The sequence below is a fragment of the Homarus americanus genome, unplaced genomic scaffold, assembly GCF_018991925.1.
Source record: "Homarus americanus isolate GMGI-L3 unplaced genomic scaffold, GMGI_Hamer_2.0 scaffold30535, whole genome shotgun sequence".
NCBI classification, from domain to species: domain Eukaryota; kingdom Metazoa; phylum Arthropoda; class Malacostraca; order Decapoda; family Nephropidae; genus Homarus; species Homarus americanus.
The window spans coordinates 11,421,908-11,434,104 of record NW_024732440.1 but is presented as its reverse complement, the minus strand read 5'-3'; the positions used below and the strand labels follow the sequence as shown (position 1 = coordinate 11,434,104).

General features: G+C 47.3%; 1 protein-coding gene across 2 annotated transcripts in view; it reads right to left on the bottom strand.

The window, feature by feature from the left end:
* LOC121868822 overlaps positions 1-12,197 on the bottom strand; it is an 88,038-nt gene that overhangs the window by 16,789 nt on the left and 59,052 nt on the right. The gene's annotated exons all lie outside the window — the stretch shown is intronic.

Here is a 12,197-nt window from a genome sequence, read left to right as displayed (position 1 = left end):
TCAGTGGTAAGCTGGTTTCAGTTACGTATTGCTACCACTCTAACTCTCACATAACCTGACCACTCCCTAACACTCACCTAACCTGCCCTCTAACACTCTACCTAACCTGACCACTCTAACACTCATCCTAACACAGCCACTCTAACACTCACCTATCTTGACCACTCCTAGCCAATCACCTAACCTGAGCTATTCCTAACACTCACCTAAGCCTGACCACTCTCTGACCTCTTCAACGTGACCAATCTAACACTTTCCAAACCTAACCACTCTATCTTGCTTACCTGATACTCTCTAACACTCACCTACCTGACCACTCTAACACTCACCCTAACCTAACCTGACAACTCTAACACTCACCTAATCTTACCTGACCACTCTAACACTCACAACCTGACCACTCTCTAACATTCACCCTACCTGACCACACTAGCATCACTCATCTAACCTAACCTGACCACTCTAACCTTACCCAACCTAACCTGACCACACTAACCTTCCAACCCTAACCTAGTCCACTCTGTATTCACCTAACCTGACCACTCTAACCTTACCAGAACCTATCCTGGGCACTCTCTATCACTTACCTAATCTTACCTGACCTCCTAACACTCACTAACCTTAACCTGACCACTCTAACACTTACCCAACTAACCTGACCACTGTAATATTCACCTAACTGACCACTCTAATATTCACCAATCAGACCCTCTAACCTCCACCTAACCTAACCTGACCACTCTAACACTCACCTAACCTAACCTGACCCTCTAACACTTACCCAAGCTAACCTGAGCACTCTATCTTACCTAATCTTGCCTGACTACTCTAACTCACTAACCTTAACCTGACAACTCTAACCTTGCAACCTAACCTACCACTCTAACACTTACCCAACCTCACCTGACCACTCTAACACTCACCTAACCCTAACCTGACCACTCTAACACTCACCCTAACCTAACCTGACCACTCTAACACTCACCTAACCTGACCACTCTAGCACTCACTAACCTAACCACTCCATTACTCACCTAAACTGACCACTCTAACACTCACCTATCCTGACCACTCTAACACTCACCTAACCTGGCCACTCTAACACTCACCTAGCTTGTTGACCACTCTAACACTCACCTAACTGACCACTCTAACACTCACCTAACCTGACCACTCTAACCTCACCTAACCTGACCACTCTAACACTTACCTAACCTGACCATTCTAACACTCACTAACCTAACCTGACCACTCTGCTTACCCAACCTAACCTGACCACTCTGCTTACCCAGCCTTACCTGACCCTCTAACACTCACCTAACCTAACCTGACCACTCTAACACTTACCCAACCTAACCTGACCCACTCTGCCTTACCCAACCTAGCCTGACCACTCTAACACTCACCTAGCCTATCTGACCCCTCTAGCACTCACCTATCTTACCTGACCACTCTGCTTACTAACCTAACCTAACCTAACAATTTTATGACTCACCTAACCTGACCACTCTTCTACTCACCTCTAACCGTACTCTAACGCTCACCTACCTGTCCTCTAACACTCACCTAACCAGACCACTCTAACATCCACCTAACCTAACCATTCTTACCCTAACCTGACCACTCAGACACTAACCACCTGACCACTTAACTCAGCTAACCTGGCCACTCTAATGCTCACCTAACCTGACTTCCTCTAACGCTCACCTAGCAGTCGCCAACACTCACCTAACCTGACCCTCCTAACCTCACCTAACCTGACCACTTTAACACTCACCTAACCTGACCCTCTAACACTGCACCTACCTGACCACTCTAACACTCACTAACCTGACCACTCTGTACTCACCTAACCTGACCACTCTAACCTCACAACCACAGCCACTCTAACACTCACCCTAACCAACCTGACCACTCTAACACTCACTAGCCTGACCACTCTAACACTCACCTAACCTGACCACTCTAACATTCACCCTTACCTCTACACAGCCAAGCCTGACCACTCCTATGCTCACCTAACCTGACCACTCTAGCTTACTCACCTAACCTGACCACTCTAACACTCACCAATCTTACTCTGCCTCTAACACTCACCTGTCCTAACCACTCTAACACTCACCTAACCTGACCACTCTAACACTCACCCTAACCGACCTGCTTGCCTGTACCATTCTAACACTCCCTAACTGAGCCACTCTGCCTCACCTAATCTTGCCACCAGCCACTCTAACACTCACGCTTGACCACTCTAACACTCACCTAACCTGACCAATCTAGCACTCACCTAACTAACCTACCTCTACACTTACCCAACCTAACCTGACCACTCTAATATTCACCCTAACCTGACCACTCTAGCACTCACCCCTCTTAACCTTACCACTCTACCACTTGCCCAACCTAACCTGAGCACTCTATCACTTACCTAATCTTGCTGCCACTCTCACACTCACCTAACCTTAACCTGACCACTGTAACACTTGCAACCTAGCATGCCACTCTAACACTCACCTAACCCGACCAGTCTATCTTACCTAGCGTTCTACACTCACCTAACCTGACCACTCTAGCACTCACTAATCTTACCTGACCACTCTAACACTCCACATAACCTGACCACTCTAGCTCTCACCTTACAGCCATCTAACACTCACCTAACCTAACCTGACCACTCTAACACTTACCCAGCCTAACCTGACCACTCTATTCACCTAACCTACAGTACATCTAACACTCACCTGCTTTAACCTGACCACTCTACCTTGCCCAACCCCTAACCTGAGCTCTAACACTTACCCAACCTAACCTGAGCACTCTATCCTTGCCTAATCTTACAGCCACTCTCACACTCACCTAACCTTAACCTGACCACTGTAACCTTACCCAACCTAACCAGACCACTCTAACACTCTTCTTCCTGACCACTCCTGACACTCACCCTAACCTGACCACTCTAACACTCACCTAACAGCCACTCTAACACTCCCTAACCTGCACTCTAACACTCACCTTGCTGACCACTCTAACACCATCCTAACCTGACCACTCTGCCCTCACCTATCACAGCCACTCTAACAATCACCTAACCTGACCACTCTAACACTCACCTAACCTGGCCACTCTTACTCACCCTAACCTAACCTGGCAACTCTAGCTCACCCTAATCTTGCTATCACTCTAACACTCACAAAACCTGACCACTCTAGCTTGTTCACCTAACCTGACCACTGTAACACTCATCTAACCCTAACCTGTTTTATTCCTTACCCAGCCTAGCCTGATACACTTACTTGCAACCTAACCTGACCTCCTGTATTCACCTAACCTGACCCGCTCTAACCTTACCCAACCTATCCTGAGCACCTCTATCCTTACCTAATCTTACCTGACCACTCTAACACTCACTAACCTTAACCTGACCACTCTAACCTCACCCAGCCTAACCTGCCACACCGCAATTTCACCTAACCTGACCACTCTAATATTCACCCTATCCTGACCACTCTAACACTCACCTAACCTAACCTGACCACTCTAACAGCTCACCTAACCCTAACCTGACCACTCTAACACTTACCCAACCTAACCTGACCACTCCTGACACTCACCTAACCTAACCTGACCACTCTAACACTTTACCCAAGCTAACCTGAGCACTCTATCACTTCCTAATCTTACCTGACTCTCTAACACTCATCTACCTAACCTGACCACTCTCTTGCTTACCCAACCTAACCTGACCACTCTGCTTACCCTTGACCTAACCTGACCACTCTTTGCTCACCTAACCTAACCTGACCACTCTAACACTCACCTAACCACAGCCACTCTAACACTCACCTAACCTGACCACTCTAACACTCACCTAACCTGACCACTCTAACACTCACCTAACCTGACCTCCTCTAGCCACTCTAACCTCACCTAGCCTGACCATCTAACACTCCCTAACCACGAGCCACTCTAGCACTCACCTAACATTGTGCTCTAGCTCACCTAACGTGACCTCTAACACTCACTAACCTGACCACTCTGCCAACTCACAAACCTGACCACTCTAAGTCACCTATCCTGACCACTCTAGCTCACCAGTCCCGAGCCACTCTAACATTCACCTAACAACCACTCTAACACTCACCTAACCTGAGCCACTCTAACACTCACCTATACAGCCACTCTAACAATCACCTAACCTGACCACTCTAACACTCACCAACCTGACCACTCTAACACTCACCTAACCTGACCCACTCCTGCTTACTCTTACCCATCTGCTGCTCACCTATCCCTAACCACTCTTTTTACTCACTAACCTGACCACTCTAACACTCACCTAACCAGACCGATCTAATACTCACCTAGCCTGACCATTCTAACACTCACCTAACCTGACCACTCTAACACTCACCTAATCTTACCTGACCACTCTTGCTACTCACATAACCTGACCACTCTAACACTCACCTAACCTGACCAATCTAACACTCACCTAACCTAACCTGACCACTCTAACACTTACCCAACCCTAACCTGACCACTCTATATTCACTTGCCTGACCCTCTAACACTCACCTAACCTAACCTTACCACTCTACCACTTACCCAACCTAACCTGAGCACTCTCCTTACCCTATCTTACCTGACCACTCTCCTCACTAACCTTAACCTGACCACTCTAACCTTGCCCAACTGACCACTCTAACACTCACCCTAACCCGACCGTCTAATACTTACCTAGCCTGACCATTCTAACACTCACCTAACACAGCCACTCTAACACTCACCTAATCTTGACTGCCACTCTACTCACATGAACTGACCCACTCTAACACTCACCTAACACTGCCAATCTAGCACTCACTAACCTAACCTGACCACTCTAACCTTACCCAACCTAACCTGACCACTCTAATATTCACCTAACCTGACCACTCTAACACTCACCTAACTTTAACCTGACCACTCTAACCTTACCCAACCTAACCTGACCACTCTAACACTTGCCCAACCTAACCTGAGCACTCTATCTTACCTAATCTTGCCTGACCACTCCTCCACTCCACTAACCTTAACCTGACCACTGCAACACACCCAACCTAACCAGACCACTCTAGCTCACCCCTAACCTGACCACTCTAACACTCACCTAACCTGACACTCTGCTCCCCTAACCTGACCACTCTAACCTCACTAACCTGCCCCTCTAACTCACCCTAGCATGACCACTCTAACACTCATCCCTAGCCCCACCCACTCTAACACTCACTATCTGACCACTCTAACAATCACCTAACCTGACCACTCTGCTTACTCACCCTAACCTGACCCACTCTAACACTCACCTAGCCTAGCCTGACAACTCTAACTCACCTAATCTTGCTACGGCCACTCTCAACACTCACAAAACAGCCACTCTAACATTCACCTAACCTGACCACTTAGCACTCATCCCTGCCCTTGACCATTCTAACACTTGCACCCTAACCTGACCACACTGCTTGCCCAACCTAACACTGACCACTCTAATATTCACTAACCTGACCACTCTAACACTTACCCAACCTATCCTGAGCACCTCTATCACTTACCCTAATCTTACCTGACCACTCTAACACTCACTAACCTTAACCTGACCACTCTAACACTTACCCAGCCCTAACCTGACCACTGAATAATATTCACCTAACCTGACCACTCTAATATTCACCTATCCTGACCACTCTAACACTCACCTAACCTAACCTGACCTCTAACACTCACCTAACCTAACCTGACCACTCTAACACTTACCCAACCTAACCCACAATACACTCTAACACTCACCTAACCTAACCTGACCTCTGCTTCCCACCCAAGCTAACCTGAGCACTCTATCACCCTAATCTTCACACGAGCTACTCTAACACTCATCTAACTTAACTGACCACTCTAGCACTTACCCAGCCTAACCACGCCACTCTGACTCTTCAACCTAACCTGACCACTCTAACTCACCCTAACCTAACCTGACCACTCTAACACTCACCTAACCTGTGCTCTAACACTCACTAACCTGACCACTCTAACACTCACCTAAACCTGACCACTCTAACACTCACCTAACCTGACCACTCTAACTCACCTAACCTGACCACTCTAACACTCACCTAACCTGACCAATCTAACACTCACCTAACCTGACCACTCTGCACTCACCTAACCTGACCACTCTAACACTCACCTAACGTGACCACTCTAACTCACCTAACTTGACCACTCTAACACTCACCTAACCTGACCACTCTAACACTCACCTATCCTGACCTCTAACACTCACCGATCCTGACCACTCTAACATCACCTAACCTGACCACTCTAACACTCACCTAACCTGACCACTCTAACACTCACCTATCCTGACCCTCTAACACTCACCTAACCTGACCTTCTAACACTCCTCTGACCACTCTAACCTCACCTAAGTCTCACCTAACCTAACCACTCTCCTTACCCTAACCACCCACTCTGCCTCCCCTAACCTGACCACTCTAACACTCACCTAACCTGACCCTCCTAACCACTCCTAACCTAACCTGACATCTAACACTCACTAATCTTGCCTGACCACTCTACTTACTCACCTAACCTGACCACTCTAACAGTCACTACCCCTGACCACTCTACACTCACCTAACCTGACCACTCTAACACTCACCTATCTGACCACTCGAACAGTCACCTATCCTGACCACTCCTAACACTCACCAACCTGACCCTCCTACTCACCTAAACCCTGACCACTCTAACACTCACGAACTGACCACTCTAAAACTTACCCCGCTAACCTGAGCACTCAACACTTCTCACTCTAACACTCACCTAACTTTAACCTGCCACTCCTAACACTTAACCTAACCAGCCACACTAACACCTAACCTGCTCTTCACTCTACCTTAACCTGACCACTCTAACACTCACCTAACCTGACCACTCTAACACTCACTAACAGACCAATCTAACACTTTCTCTTCTAACCACTCTAACACTTACCTACCACTGACCACTCTAACCTCTCACCTACCTGACCACTCTAACACTCCCCTAACCTAACCTGACAACTCTAACACTCACCTAATCTTGCCTGACCACTCTAACACTCACAAAACCTGACCCTCTAACATTCCTAACCCGCCACTGTAAACTATCACTAACCTGACCCACTCTCTTACCCCCTAACCTGACCACACTCTTGCTTCCCAGCTAGCCTGACCACTCTGTATCATAACCCAGCCACTCTAACACTTACCAGCCTATCCTGCTTTCTATCACCATCTTGCCTGACCACTCTACCTCACTTAACCTGACCTCTACACTTCCAACCAGCAGCCACTGTGTATTCACCTAACCTGACCACTCTGTATTCACCTATCCTGCCACTCTAACACTCACCCTAATTCCTGACCTTCTGCTCACCTAACCCTAACCTGACCTAACACTTACCCACCTAACCTGACCACTCTAACACTCACCCTTCTTCCTGACCACTCTCTTACCCAAGCTAACCTGACACTCTATCCTTCCTAATCTTACCTGACTTCTCTAGCACTCACTCTAACTGACCCTCTAGCATTACCCACCTAACCTGACCACTCTAACTTACCCCTTAACCTGACCACTCTGTATCACCTAACCTAACCTGACTCTAACCTCACCCTTTCTACACAGCCCTCTACCTCACTATACTTGACTCTTGTCTAACACTCTCACCTAACCTGACCACTCTTGCTTTTTGCTCACTATTGACCCTCTAACACTCACCTAACCTGACCACTCTAACACTCACCCTACTGACCACTCTTAGTCACCTTCCTGACACTCTAACCTCACCTCTCCTCTAACTCACCTAACCTGACCACTCTAACACTCACTAACTTTTTTGTTTTTTGTTTTTTGACCTCTAACACTCACTTTGTCTAACACTAACCTGACCACTCTAGCTTACCCACTAACCGGTTTTTTTTGACCACTCTTATACCTGTTAACCTGACCACTCTAACACTTACCCAACCTAACCTGACCACTCTAACACTTGCCCAACCTAACCTAGCATCTATCACTACTAACCTTACACTCTACCTACCCTGACCACTCTAACTCCTAACCCAACCTAACCTGACCACTCTAACACTTACCTAACCTACCTGCCACTCCTACCTCTTACCTACCTACCACTCTAGCACTCACCTAACCTTCACTGCCCTTTCCTCCCTAACTTACCTGACCACTCTAACCTACCTAACCTGACACTCTAACACTACACCCACTCTAAATCACCTAACCTGACCACTCCTATCACCTATCCAGCCTCTAACATCACCTACAACCTGACCACTCTAAACTTCACCTAACTGACCACTCTGACTCACCTAACCCTAACTTTTGACAACTCTAACTCACCTAATCTTGGACCCTCTTCACAAACTGCCACTCTAACTTCACTAACTGCACTACACTCATCCCTACCTGACCATTCTTTACCTAACCTGACCACTACTGCACTAACCTGACCACTCTAATATTCACCTAACCTGACCACTCTAACACTTACCCAACCTATCCTGAGCACCTCTATCACTTACCTAATCTTACCTGACCACTCTAACACTCCCTAACCTACCTGACCACTCTAACACTTACCCAACCTAACCTGACCACTGTAATATTCACCTAACCTGACCACTCTAATATTCACCTATCCTGACCACTCTAACACTCACCTAACCTAACCAGCCTCTAACACTCACCTAACCTAACCTGACCACTCTAACACTTACCCAACTACTTACCACTCTAACACTCACCTAACCTAACCGCCTCTCTTAAAGCTAACTGAGCACTCTATCCCCTAATCTCCTACTCTAACACTCATCTAACTTAACTGACCACTCTAACCTTACCCTTTTCTAACCTGACCACTCTACTCTCACCTAACCTAACCTGACCACTCTAACACTCACCTAACCTGACCTCTAACACTCACTAACCTGACCACTCTAACACTCACCTAACCTGACCACTCTAACACTCACCTAACCTGACCACTCTAACTCACCTAACCTGACCACTCTAACACTCACCTACCTGACCAATCTAACACTCACCTAACCTGACCCTCTACACTCACCTACTGACCACTCTAACACTCACCTAACGTGACCACTCTAACACTCACCTAACCTGACCACTCTACTTACTCACCTAACCTGACCACTCTAACAGTCACCTATCTGACCACTCTAACACTCAGATCTGACCACTCTAACATTCACCTAACCTGACCACTCTAACACTCACCCTAACCTGACCACTCTAACACTCACTTTCCTGACCACTCTACAATCACCTAACCTACCCCTCTACCTCACCCTAACCAGCCACTCTAACACTCTCCTACAGTCTAACACTTACCTAACCTAACCACTCTAACATCCTAACTTAACCGCCACTCTAGCACTCACCTAACCTGACCACTCTAACACTCACCTAACCTGACCACTCTAACACTAACCTAACCTAACCTGACAACTCTACACTCACCTAATCTTACCTGACCACTCTAACACTCCACTAACCTGACCACTCTAACAGTCACCTACCCTGACCACTCTAACACTCACCTAACCTGCCACTCTAACACTCTATCCTGACCACTCAGACAGTCACCTATCCTGACCACTCTAACTCACCAAACCTGACCACTCTAACACTCACCTAAACAGCCACTCTAACACTCACGAAACCTGACCACTCTAAAACTTACCCAACCTAACCTGGCACTCAATCCTTACCTAATCTTACCTGACCACTCTAACACTCACCTAACTTCCTGACCACTCTAACTTACCCACCTAACCTGACCACACTAACCTTACCCAACCTAACCTGGCAGTCTATCTCCTAACCTTAACCAGCCACTCTAACACTCACCTAACCTGACCACTCTAACACTCACCTACTGACCAATCTAACACTTTCCTAACCTAACCACTCTAACATACCTGCTTACCAGCCATCTCCTCTCACCTACCCGCCACTCTCTCACTAACCTAACCACAACTCTAACCTCACCTAATCTTACCTGACCACTCAACACTCACAAAACCTGACCACTCTAACATTCACCTAACCTGACCACTGTAACACTTATCTAAACTAACCTGACCACTCTAACACTTACCCAACCTAACCTTACCTGACCACACTAACACTTACCTTCTAACCTGACCCTCTAATATTCACATAACCTGACCACTCTAACACTTACCCAACCTATCCTGAGCACCTCTATCCTTACCTAATCTTACCTGACCACTCTAACACTCACCTAACCTTAACCTGACCTCTAACACTTACCCAACTTAACCTGACCACTGTATTCACCTAACCTGACCACTCTGTATTCACCTATCCAGACCACTCTAACACTCACCTAACCTAACTGACCCTCTAACACTCACCTAACCTAACCTGACCACTCTAACACTTACCCAACCTAACCTGACCACTCTACTCACACAACCTAACCTGACCACTCTAACACTTACCCAAGCTAACCTGAGCACTCTATCACTTCCTAATCTTACCTGACTACTCTAACACTCACCTAACCAACCTGACCACTCTAACACTTGCAACCTAACCTGACCACTCAAACACTTACCCAACCTACCTGACCACTCTAACACTCACCCTAACCTAACCTGACCACTCTAACACTCACCCTAACCCTAACCTGACCACTCTAACACTCACCTAACCTGACCACTCTAACACTCACCTAACCTGACCACTCTACACTCACCTAACACAGCCACTCTAACACTCACCTAACCTGACCACTCAACACTCACTCTGACCACTCACACACTCCACCTAGCCACTCCTCCTCACCTGACCACTCAACACTCACCCCAGCCACTCTAACATTCACTCTTGCTCTGCCACTCACCCTGTGTGACCACTCTAACTCACCTAACGTGACCACTCTTGCACTCACCTTACACTGGCCACTCTACTCTCACCTAACCCCACTGCACTTCTTGCCTAACCTGACCACTCTAGCATAACCTAACCTGACCCTCTGCTTGCCCACCTAACCTGACCACTCTAACACTCACCCACTAACCTGACCACTCTAACACTCACCTAACCTATCCTGACCACTCTAACACTTACCCAACCTAACCTGACCACTCTACTCACCTAACCTGACCCTCTAACACTCACCTAATCTTACCTGACCACTCTAACTAACCTAACCCCAATTCTGGCTCACCTAACAGCCACTCTAACACTCCCTAATAACCTGACCACTCTAACACTCAGCTAACCTGACCCCTCTAATACTCACCTAACCTGACCACTCTAACTCACTAGCCTTGCAATCTACCACTTACAACCTAACCTGAGCACTCTATCACTTACCTAATCTTACCTGCCTCTAACACTCACCTAACCTTGACCACTCTAACACTTACCCAACCTAACCTGACCACTCTAACACTTACCCAACCTAACCAGAGCACTCTATCACTTACCTAATCTTGCCTGACCACTCTAACACTCCACCTAACCTTAACCTGACCACTCTAACACTTACCCAACCTAACCTGACCACTCTAGCACTTACCCAACCTAACCTGACCACTCTAACACTCACCTTCTAACCTGACCACTCTAACACTCACCTAACAACTCTCCACTCACCTAACCTGACCACTCTAACACTCACCTAACCTGACCACTCCTAACACTCACCTAACCTGACCACTCTAACATGCTCACCTAACCTGATCACTCTAACACTCACCTAACCTGACCACTCTAACACTCACTAACCTGACCACTCTAACACTCACCTAACACAGCCACTCTAACACTCACTAACCTGACAACTCTAACAGTCACCTAATCTTACCTGACCTCCCTAACACTCACATAACCTGACCACTCAACACTCCACCTAACCTGACCACTGTAACACTCACCTAACCTAACCTGACCCTTAACACTCACACCTGACCACTCTAACACTCACCTAACCTAACCACTCTAACTCACCAACTGACCACTGTAACACTCCCCTAACCTAACCTGACCACTAACACTCACATAACCTGACCACTGTAACACTCACCTAACCTAACCTGACACTG